General features: G+C 41.9%; 1 non-coding gene across 1 annotated transcript; it reads right to left on the reverse strand.

Annotated features, from left to right (window-relative positions):
• Positions 1 to 6,923: 6,923 nt before the first annotated feature.
• Positions 6,924 to 7,031, reverse strand: LOC148565663 (small nucleolar RNA R71). The gene has a single exon (XR_015884872.1). It is a non-coding gene; the product is annotated as a small nucleolar RNA R71 (small nucleolar RNA).
• Positions 7,032 to 11,892: the final 4,861 nt, after the last annotated feature.

Here is an 11,892-nt window from a genome sequence, read left to right on the forward strand (position 1 = left end):
GTCCTTCCCAGTTTGCGGCTAGCTTGCCTTCTCCTGGTGTCGAGGGACCTATGTCGTTTCGTCGTAGGACCAGGTCGCCTTCTCCCAGGTTCCTTTTCAGTACTTTGCCATTGTATCTGAGGGCCACTCTCTGCTTGATTGCTGCTTCTGCCAGGTGCGCCATTTGCCTTGTCTCGTCGGCTAGGTCTTTTTCAACGGCCTTGCTACCCCCACCGAGGAGCAGCCTCGGACTCGGTTCCCCGATCTCGACTGGGATGACAGCGTCGACCCCGTATGTGAGTCGAAAAGGGGTTTCCCCGGTGGATGACTGGGGTGTGGTCCTGTACGACCATAGTACTGGGGATAGTTCTTCTGCCCATGAGCCCTTTTTCCCCTCGAGTCATTTTTTCAACCCCTTTAGGATAACTTTGTTGGCTGCTTCAACTTGGCCGTTGGTTTGGGGGTGTTCGACTGAGGAGAACTTTTGCTTGATCCCCAGTCCTTCCAAGAATCCTTTGAACTTCTTGTCGGTGAACTGGGTCCCGTTGTCCGATATGACGGTTTCCGGTATCCCGAATCTTGTGACCACTTGTTTCCACATGAACTTTTGGCAGTTCGCTGCGGATATGCTGGCTAGTGGTTCTGCTTCTACCCCCTTGGTGAAATAATCTATCGCTACTATTAAGTACTTCACCTGCCCGGGTCCTGGGAGAAATGGGCCCAGAAGGTCGACTCCCCACTGGGCGAAAGGTCGGGGGGCCAACATTAGGTTGAGTTCCTCGGGAGGCGCTTTGTGGAAGTTGGCATTCTCCTGGCATTTTTTACATTTCTTTACGAATTCCTGAGCATCTGACATCATGGTGGGCCAGTAGTATCCCGCCCTGATGATTTTCCTTGCTAGAGATCTTTCCCCGATGTGGTGACCACAACACCCCTCGTGTACTTCCCTCAGGACGTAGTCTGTCTGGTCGGGGCACAGGCACTTTAATAGTGGTTGGTGGAGCCCTCGCTTGTACAGCTGTCCTTGTATGATTGTGTACTTGGGGGCCTCTCTTTTGATAAATTCTGCCTCTTTTTGGTTGGGAGGTGCTTCTGCATGCTCTAGATATCGGGAGATCGGGTCTAACAATGAGGGCGGGTTTGGTGCTTGGGTTGTGCACATGATGATCGCAGGTTTTGTTGCTAGCCCTTGGATCAGAGATCTGTTCCCCGCGCCGGGTTTAGTGCTTGCGAGCTTGGAGAGGAGGTCGGCTCGGGCGTTCCTTTCTCTGGGAACATGCTGGATTGTTACTTCCTCGAAGCCTTTGCATAGTTCTTTTACTTTTTTCAAGTATTTCTGTAGCAGCGCGTCCCTGGCTTGGTAGCTGCCGTTTACTTGGGAAGTGACGATTTGGGAGTCGCTGTTGATTTCCAACCTTGATACTCCGACTTCTTTGGCTAGCATCAGTCCTCCTATCAAGGCTTCATACTCGGCTTGACTGGAAATTCGAACTTGATGGATTGTTCAAGGGCTATGCCAGCCGAGTTTTCGAGGATGATTCCAGCTCCTCTGAACGTTTGATTGGATGCTCCGTCAACATGGAGCTTCCACCGTGTGTTTGGTATGTCGGGTGCTTCCCCTATGACCTCTACGAGGAAGTCGGCCATGGCTTGGGCTTTGATTGCTTGCCTTGGTTCATACTGCAAGTCGTATTGGGATAGCTCTACTGCCCATGCCATCATCCTTCCCGCCAGGTCGGGTTTCTGGAGGACTTGTCGGATGGCTTGGTCGGTCTTTAGGATGATTGTGTGCCCTTGGAAATATTGTTTCAGCCTTCTTGATGAAATTAGTAGGGCATAGGCTAGCTTCTCCAGCTTTGTGTACCTTGTCTCTGCCCCTTGAAGCATTTTGCTGATGAAGTATACTGGTCGTTGGGTCTTATCTTCCTCTCTGACTAGTACTGCGGCCATTGCTTGCGTGGTCACAGCCAAGTAGAGGTATATGGGCTCATGTTTCCCGGGTTTGCTGAGTACGGGAGGTTCCAAGAGTATCCTTTTAAAGTGCTCGAATGCCTCTTCGCACTCCTGGGTCCATTCAAAGGTGATTCCTTTCTTCATTAGGTTAAAGAACGGGGCGGCCCTTTTCGCAGATGCTCCGAGGAACCGAGATAGGGCTGTGAACTTCCCGGTCAGCCGTTGTACGTCTTTGATGCACCCAGGACTTGTCATTTTGAGAACGGCTTCGCACTTATCTGGGTTGGCTTCTACTCCTCTCTGGGTTATCATGTACCCTAGGAATTTTCCTGCTTCCATGGCGAATGCGCATTTGAGCGGATTGAGTCACATTTTGTATCTCCTTAGCACCTCAAAGATGGCCTGGAGGTCTTTTATCAGTTGGCCTGGTTCTGCCGTTTTTACGAGTATATCGTCGACATATACCTCTATCGTCTTGCCGATGAGGTCGTGGAAGACCCTGCTCATCAATCTCTGGTAGGTGGCCCCTGCATTTTTTAGTCCAAAGGGCATTACTTTGTAGCAGTAGGTGCCCCCTGGGGTTATAAACACAGTTTTGTCCTCGTCAGGTCGGTGCATCGGGATTTGGTTGTATCCGGAGTAGGCATCCATGAAGCTGAGAAACTGATATCCCGCTGCCGAGTCTACCAGAGTGTCGATGTTGGGGAGGGAAAAAGAGTCCTTGGGACATGCTTTGTTCAGGTCGGAGTAGTCTACGCACATCCTCCATTTCCCGCTGGCTTTCCTGATCAACACAACATTTGATAGCCATGTCGAGTACTCGAGTTCCTTGATGAACCTTACTTCTAGCAGCCCTGTTGTTTGCTTAGCGACTTCCTCAGCTCTTTCCTGCGACATCTTCCTTCTTCGCTGGGCTACCGGTTTGGCTCCGGGTTTTATGGCTAGCCGGTGAGACATGATTTCAGGGTCCAACCCCGGCATATCTAATGGGGTCCATGCGAAGAGGTCGCGGTTTGCCCTTATGACTTCCATGAGGGGGTGATGAGCGGATAATTTATACGCTTTTTGGCATTGTTTTTAGTATGTTTTTAGTAGAATCTAGTTACTTTTAGGGATGTTTTCATTAGTTTTTATGTTAAATTCACATTTCTGGACTTTACTATGAGTTTGTGTATTTTTCTGTGATTTCAGGTATTTTCTGGCTGAAATTGAGGGACTTGAGCAAAAATCAGATTCAGAGGTTGAAGAAGGACTGCTGATGCTGTTGGATTCTGACCTCCCTGCACTCAAAATGGATTTTCTGGAACTACGGAACTCAAAATGGCGCGCTTCCAATTGCGTTGGAAAGTAGACATCCAGGGCTTTTCGGTAATATATAATAGTCCATACTTTGCCCAAATTTAGATGACGCAAACTGGCGTTCAACGCCAGCTCTCTGCCCAATTCTGGCGTCCAGCGCCAGAAAAGGATCCAAAACCAGAGTTCAACGCCCAAACTGGCTTCAAAACCTGGCGTTCAACTCCACAAATGGCCTCTGCACGTGAAAAGTTAAAGCTCAGCCCAAGCACACACCAAGTGGGCCCCGGAAGTGGATTTATGCATCAATTACTTACTCATGTAAACCCTAGTAGCTAGTTTATTATAAATAGGACATTTTACTATCTTTTGATCATCTTTGGATGTCTGGTTCTTAGATCAGAAGGGCTGGCCATCTCGGCCATGCCTGGACCTTTCACTTATGTATTTTCAACGGTAGAGTTTCTACACTCCATAGATTAAGGTGTGGAGCTCTGCTGTTCCTCAAAGATTAATGCAAAGTACTACTGTTTTTCTATTCAACTCAACTTATTTCGCTTCTAAGATATTCATTCGCACTTCAACATGAATGTGATGAACGTGAAAATCATCATCATTCCCCATGAACGCGTGCCTGACAACCACCTCCGTTCTACCTTAGATTGAATGAGTGTCTCTTAGATCTCTTAATCAGAATCTTCGTGGTGTAAGCTAGAATGATGGCGGCATTCAAGAGAATCCGGAAAGTCTAAACCTTGTCTGTGGTATTCCGAGTAGGATTCAATGATTGAATGACTGTGACGAGCTTCAAACTCGCGAGTGCTGGGCGTAGTGACAGACGCAAAAGGAGGGTGAATCCTATTCCAGCATGATCGAGAACCGACAGATGAATAGCCGTGCCGTGACAGGGTGCGTTGACCATTTTCACTGAGAGGAGGGGATGTAGCCACTGACAACGGTGATGCCCTTGCATAAAGCCAGCCATGGAAAGGAGTAAGGCTGATTGGATGAAGACAGTAGGAAAGCAGAGGTTCAGAGGAACGAAAGCATCTCTATACACTTATCTGAAATTCTCACCAGCGATTTACATAAGTGTTTCTATCCTTTATTTTATGTTTATTTAATTATTATTTGAAAACTTCATAACTATTTTATATCTGCCTGACTGAGATTTACAAGGTGACCATAGCTTGCTTCATACCAACAATCTCCGTGGGATCGACCCTTACTCACGTAAGGTATTACTTGGACGACCCAGTGCACATGATGGTCAGTTACACGGAGTTGTGAACCATGGTATTGGCATCATGTTTTTGGCGCCATTGCCAGGGAAAGAAAGAGCAATGAATTTTACATAATTAAAGTGTAATCACGATTCCGCGTACCAAGTTTTTGGCGCTGTTGCCGGGGATTGTTCGAGTTTGGACAACTAACGGTTCATCTTGTTGCTCAGATTAGGTAATTTTCTTTTTATTTTATTTTCAAAAATTTTTCAAAAATCTTTCAAAAATTTCTCATCTGTTTTCAAAAAAAAAAAAATAAAAATATTTTCAAAAATATATTTTTCTTCAGAATTTTTAAGAATGAATTCTAGTGTTTCATGAAGCATGCTGTGGCCTGGCTGGCTGTAAAATCACGACTGTAGGGCATGTTAGGCGTGTCATGTCTAAATTACATACTAAAGCTTGGCTGGCTATTAAGCCATACCTGACCCTTTGATTGGAGCTTTAGACTAGAGAGCATAAGATTCTTGGAATTCATATTAAAAATTTTGGAATCCTTATTTTTCTTTTTTTTTTCAAAATGATTTTCGAAAAAAAAAATTAAAAGAAAATACAAAAAAAAATTCATAAAATCATAAAAATCAAAAATATTTTTGTGTTTCTTGTTTGAGTCATGTGTCATGTTATAAGTTTGGTGTCAATTGCATGTGCATCTTGCATTTTTCAAAAATTTTCATGCATTCATAGTGTTCTTCATGATCTTCAAGTTGTTCTTGGTAAGTCTTCTTGTTTGATCTTTGCATTTGCATGTTTTGTGTCTTTTCTTGTTTTTCATATGCATTCTTGAATTCTTAGTGTCTAAGCATTAAAGAATTCTAGGTTTGGTGTCTTGCATGTTTTCTTTGCATTAAAAAATTTTTCAAAATTGTGTTCTTGATGTTCATCATGATCTTAAAAGTGTTCTTGGTGTTCATCTTGACATTCATAGCATTCTTGCATACATTCATTGTTTTGATCCATAACTTTCATGCATTGCATCATTTTTCATGTTTTCCTCTCTCATTATAAAAATTCAAAAATAAAAAAAATATCTTTCCTTTTTTCTCTCATCAAATTCGAAAATTTGAGTTGACTTTTTCAAAATTTTTTAAAATCAAGTTGTTTCTTATGAGTCAAATCAAATTTTCAATTTGAAAATCTTATCTTTTTCAAAATCTTTTTCAAAAATCAAATCTTTTTCAAATTTCTTAGTTATTTTCGAAAATTCCAAAAATATTTTTCAAAAATCTTTTCCTTATCTTTATCACATGATTTTCGAAAATAACATCACCAATTAATGTTTTAATTCAAAAATTTCAAGTTTGTTACTTGCTTGTTAAGAAAGATTCAAACTTTAAGTTATAGAATCATATCTTGTGATTTCTTATGAATCAAGTCATTAATTGTGATTTTAAAAATCAAATCTTTTTCAAAACTAATTTCAAATCATATCTTTTCAAAAATATCTTCTTATCTTACCTTTTTCAAAAATTTAATTTAAAAATATCCTTTCTAACTTCTTATCTTCTTATCTTTTCAAAATTTGTTTCAACTAACTAACTAACTTTTTTTTTGTTTCTTATCTTTTTCAAAACCACCTAACTAACTCTCTCTCTCTCATTTTCGAAAATATCTTCCCTCTTTTTAAAAATTTCTTTTTAATTAACTAATTATTTTAATCTTTGATTTAAAAAATTTTTTTCGAAAATTACTAACATTTTTCAAAAACCATTTTCGAAAATCACTAACTCTTTTTCAAAAATTATTTTCGAAAATTCTCCCTCTCCCATCTGTGTTCGAATTTTTTCTTCTCCTTTTCTTTCTCTACTAACAATAAGAAACCTCTTTACTGTGACATAGAGGATTCCTCTTCTTTTCTTGTTCTCTTCTCTTTCTTATGAGCAGGGACAAAGAAAAAGGCATTCTTGTTGAAGCTGATCCAGAACCTGAAAGGACTCTGAAAAAAAAAAACTAAGAGAAGCTAAAATACAACAATCCAGAGATAACCTTTCAGAAATTTTTGAACAGGAAGAGGAGATGGCAGCCGAAAATAATAATAATGAAAGGAGGATACTTGGTGACTTTACTGCACCTAATTCCAATTTACATGGAAGAAGCATCTCCATTCCTGCCATTGGAGCAAACAACTTTGAGCTGAAACCTCAATTAGTTTCTCTGATGCAGCAGAACTGCAAGTTTTATGGACTTCCATCTGAAGATCCTTTTCAGTTTTTAACTGAATTCTTGCAGATATGTGATACTGTTAAGACTAATGGAGTAGCTCCTGAAGTCTACAGGCTCATGCTTTTCCCTTTTGATGTAAGAGACAGAGCTAGAATATGGTTAGATTCTCAACCTAAAGACAGCCTGAACTCTTGGGATAAGCTGGTCAAGGCTTTCTTAGCCAAGTTCTTTTCTCCTCAAAAGCTGAGTAAGCTTAGAGTGGATGTTCAAACCTTCAGACAGAAGGAAGGTGAATCCCTCTATGGAGCTTGGGAGAGATACAAAGGACTGACCAAAAAGTATCCTTCTGACATGCTTTCAGAATGGACCATCTTGAACATATTCTATGATGGTCTGTCTGACTTAGCTAAGATGTCATTGGATACTTCTGCAGGTGGATCCATTCACCTAAAGAAAATGCCTGCAGAAGCTCAAGAACTTATTGACATGGTTGCTAATAACCAGTTCATGTACACTTCTGAGAGGAATTCTGTGAGTAATGGGACGCCTATGAAGAAGGGAGTTCTTGAAATTGATACTCTGAATGCCATATTAGCTCAGAATAAAATATTGACTCAGCAAGTCAATATGATCTCTCAGAGTCTGAATGGAATGCAAGCTGCATCCAACAGTACTCAAGAAGCATCTTCTGAAGAAGAAGCTTATGATCCTGAGAACCCTGCAATAGCAAAGGTAAATTACATGGGTGAACCATATGGAAACACCTACAATCCATCATGGAGAAATCACCCTAATCTCTCATGGAAGGATCAAAAGCCTCAACAAGGCTTTAATAATGGTGGAAGAAACAGGTTTAGCAATAGCAAGCCTTTTCCATCATCAACTCAGCAACAGACAGAGAACTCTGAACAAAATACTTCAAATTTAGCAAACTTAGTCTCTGATCTGTCTAAGGCCACTGTAAGTTTCATGAATAAAACAAGATCTTCCATTAGAAATTTGGAAGCACAAGTGGGCCAGCTGAGTAAAAGGATCACTGAAATCCCTCCTAGTACTCTCCCAAGCAATACAGAAGAAAATCCAAAAGGAGAGTGCAAGGCCACTGAATTGATCACCATGGCCGAACCTGCAAGGCAAGGAGAGGACGTGAATCCCAGTGAGGAAGACCTCCTGGGACGTTCAGTGATCAATAAGGAGCTTCCCTCTGAGGAACCAAAGGACTCTGAGGCTCATCTAGAGACCATAGAGATCCCATTAAACCTCCTTATGCCATTCATGAGCTCTGATGAGTACTCCTCTTCTGAAGAGAATGAGGATGTTACTGAAGAGCAAGCTGCCAAGTTTCTTGGTGCAATCAGGAAGCTGAATGCCAAACTATTTGGCAATGAGACTTGGGAAGACGAACCTCCCTTGTTCACCAATGAACTAAGTGATCTGGATCAACTGAGATTACCTCAGAAGAAACAGGATCCTGGAAAGTTCTTAATACCTTGCACCATAGGCACCATGATCTTTAAAGCTCTGTGTGACCTGGGTTCAGGTATAAACCTCATGCCCCTCTCTGTAATAGAGAAACTGTGAATCTATGGGGTGCAAGCTGCTAAAATCTCATTAGAAATGGCAGACAATTCAAGAAAACAGGCTTATAGACAGGTAGAGGACGTGTTAGTAAAGGTTGAGGGCCTTTACATCCTACTGATTTCATAGTCTTGGATACTGGAAGGGAAGAGGATGAATCCATCATCCTAGGAAGACCTTTCCTAGCCACAGCAAGAGCTGTGATTGATGTGGACAGAGGAGAACTAGTCCTTCAATTGAATGAGGACAACCTTGTGTTTACAACTCAAGGATCTCTCTCTGCACCCCTGGAGAGGAAGCATAAAGAGCTTCTCTCAAAGCAGAGTTAACTAAAGCCCCCACAGTCAAACTCTAAGTTTGGTGTTGGGAGGCCACAACCAAACTCTAAATTTGGTGTCAAACCCCCATATCCAAACTCTAAGTTTGGTGTTGGGAGGTCTCAACAAAGCTCTGCAAATCTGTGAGGCTCCATGAGAGCCCACTGTCAAGCTATTGACATTAAAGAAGCGCTTGTTGGGAGGCAACCCAAATTTTTATCTAATTTTTATTTTCATTGTTTTTCATGTTTTATTAGGTTCATGATCATGTGGAGTCACAAAATAAATAGAAAAATTGAAAACGGAATCAAAAACAGCAGAAGAAAAATCACACCCTGGAGGAAGCACCTGCCTGGCGTTCAACGCCAGAACAGAGCATGGTTCTGGCGCTGAACGCCCAAAATGGGCAGTGTCTGGGCGCTGAACGCCCAAAATGGGCAGCATCTGGGCGCTGGACGCCAGAACTGCACCCTGGAGAAAAGCTGGCGCTGAACGCCCAGAACAAGCATGGTTCTGGCGTTCAACGCCAGAAATGGGCAACAAATGGGCGTTGAACGCCCAAAATGGGCACCAACCTGGCGCTGAACGCCCAGAGTTATGTGCAAGGGCATTTTACATGCCTAATTGGGTGCAAGGTTGTAATTCATTGAACACCTCAGGATCTATGGACCCCACAGGATCATCTCAGGATCTGTGGACCCCACAGGATCCCCACCTACCTCCACTCACTCTCTTCTCTCTTCTCAATCATCCTCTATTCCCAATAAACACTCTTCCCTAAAACCCTTCACCTATCACCTCCATCCCTCTTCCCTATTAACCCTTTACCACTCACATCCACACACTCTTCCCCATAAACCTACCTCATAAACTCCACCTACCTTCAAAATTCAAAACCAATTTCCCACCCAAACCCACCCATATGGCCGAAACTTAACATCCCTCCCTTCCCTATATAAAGCCCTCCATTCTTCCTCAAATTCACAAACCACAACCCTCTCTTCTCTTCTTGACCGAAAACACATCTCCCCCTCCTCTCCATATTTTCTTCTTCTTCTTCATCTATTCTTTCTTCTCTTGCTCGAGGACGAGCAATATTCTAAGTTTAGTGTGGTAAAAGCATAAGCTTTTTGTTTTTCCATTACCATTGATGGCACCTAAGACCGGAGAATCCTCTAGAAGAGGGAAAGGGAAGAAAAAGCTTCCACATCCGAGTCATGGGAGATGGAAAGGTTCATCTCCAAAGCCCATCAAGACCACTTCTATGATGTTGTGGCCAAGAAGAAGGTGATCCCCGAGGTCCCTTTCAAACTCAAAAGAAATGAGTATCCGGAGATCCGACAAGAAATTCAAAGAAGAAGTTGGGAAGTTCTAACAAATCCCATCCAACAAGTCGGCATCCTAATGGTTCAAGAGTTCTATGCCAATGCATGGATCACTAAGAACCATGATCAAAGTAAAAACTCGAATCCAAAGAACTATGTTACAATGGTTCGGGGGAAATACTTAGATTTTAGTCCGGAGAATGTGAGGTTGGCGTTTAACTTGCCTATGATGCAAGGAGATGAACGCCCCTACACTAGAAGGGTCAACTTTAATCAAAGGTTGGACCAAGTCCTTGTGGACATATGTGTGGAAGGAGCTCAATGGAAGATTGACTCCAAAGGCAAGCCAGTTCAACTAAGAAGATTGGACCTCAAGCCTATAGCTAGAGGATGGTTGGAGTTCATCCAATGCTCCATCATCCCCACTAGCAACCGATCTGAAGTTACTGTGGATCGGGCCATCATGATTCATAGTATCATGATTGGAGAAGAGGTGGAAGTTCATGAGATTATACCTCAAGAACTCTACAAGGTGGCTGACAAGTCCTCTCCCATGGCAAGGCTAGCATTTCCTCATCTTATTTGCCATCTATGTTACTCAGCTGGAGCTTTCATAGAAGGAGACATTCCTATTAAGGAAGAGAAGCCCATCACTAAGAAAAGGATAGAGCAAGCAAGAGAGCCCATTCATGGAGCTCAAGAGGCGCAGGAAGCTCATCACCATGAGATCCCGGAGATGCCTCAAATGCATTTTCCTCCACAAAACTATTGGGAGCAAATCAACACCTCCCTAGAAGAGTTAAGTTCCAACATGGGACAACTAAGGGTGGAACATCAAGAGCACTCCATCATCCTTCATGAAATAAGAGAAGATCAAAAAGTAATGAGGGAGGAGCAACAAAGACAAGGAAGAGACATAGAAGAGCTCAAGGACATAATTGGTTCCTCAAGAAGGAAACGCCACCATCACTAAGGTGGACTCATTCCTTGTTCTTATTTCTTCTGGTTTTCGTTTTCTATGTTATGTGCTTATCTGTGTTTGTGTCTTCATTACATGATCATTAGTAGTTAGTAACTTTGTCTTAAAGTTATAAATGTCCTATGAATCCATCACCTCTCTAAAATGAAAAATGTTTTAATTCAAAAGAACAAGAAGTACGTGAGTTTCGAATTTATCCTTGAACTTAGTTTAATTACATTGATGTGGTGACAATGCTTCTTGTTTTCTGAATGAATGCTTGAACAGTGCATATGTCTTTTGAAGTTGTTGTTTAAGAATGTTAAATATGTTGGCTCTTGAAAGAATGATGACAAGGAGACATGTTATTTGATAATCTGAAAAATCATAAAAATGATTCTTGAAGCAAGAAAAAGCAGCAAAGAACAAAGCTTGCAGAAAAAAAATAGGCGAAAAAAAATCAAAAGAAAAAGAAAAAACAAGCAGAAAAAGCCAAAGCTCTTAAAACCAAGAGGCAAGAGCAAAAAGCCAATAACCCTTAAAACCAAAAGGCAAGGGCAAATAAAAAGGATCCCAAGGCTTTGAGCATCAGTGGATAGGAGGGCCTAAAGGAATAAAATCCTGGTCTAAGCGGCTAAACCAAGCTGTCCCTAACCATGTGCTTGTGGCGTGTAGGTGTCAAGAGAAAACTTGAGACTGAGCGGTTAAAGTCAAGGTCCAAAGCAAAAAAAGAGTGTGCTTAAGAACCCTGGACACCTCTAATTGGGGACTTTAGCAAAGCTGAGTCACAATCTGAAAAGGTTCACCCAGTTATGTGTCTGTGGCATTTATGTATCCGGTGGTAATACTGGAAAACAAAGTGCTTAGGGCCACGGCCAAGACTCATAAAGAAGATGTGTTCAAGAATCATCATACTGAACTAAGAGAATCAATAACACTATCTGAACTCTGAGTTCCTATAGATGCCAATCATTCTGAACTTCAATGGATAAAGTGAGATGCCAAAACTATTCAAGAGGCAAAAAGCTATAAGTCCCACT

This window comes from Arachis ipaensis, chromosome B5 (genome assembly GCF_059453495.1).
Source record: "Arachis ipaensis isolate K30076 ecotype BB chromosome B5, ASM5945349v1, whole genome shotgun sequence".
Classification (NCBI taxonomy): domain Eukaryota; kingdom Viridiplantae; phylum Streptophyta; class Magnoliopsida; order Fabales; family Fabaceae; genus Arachis; species Arachis ipaensis.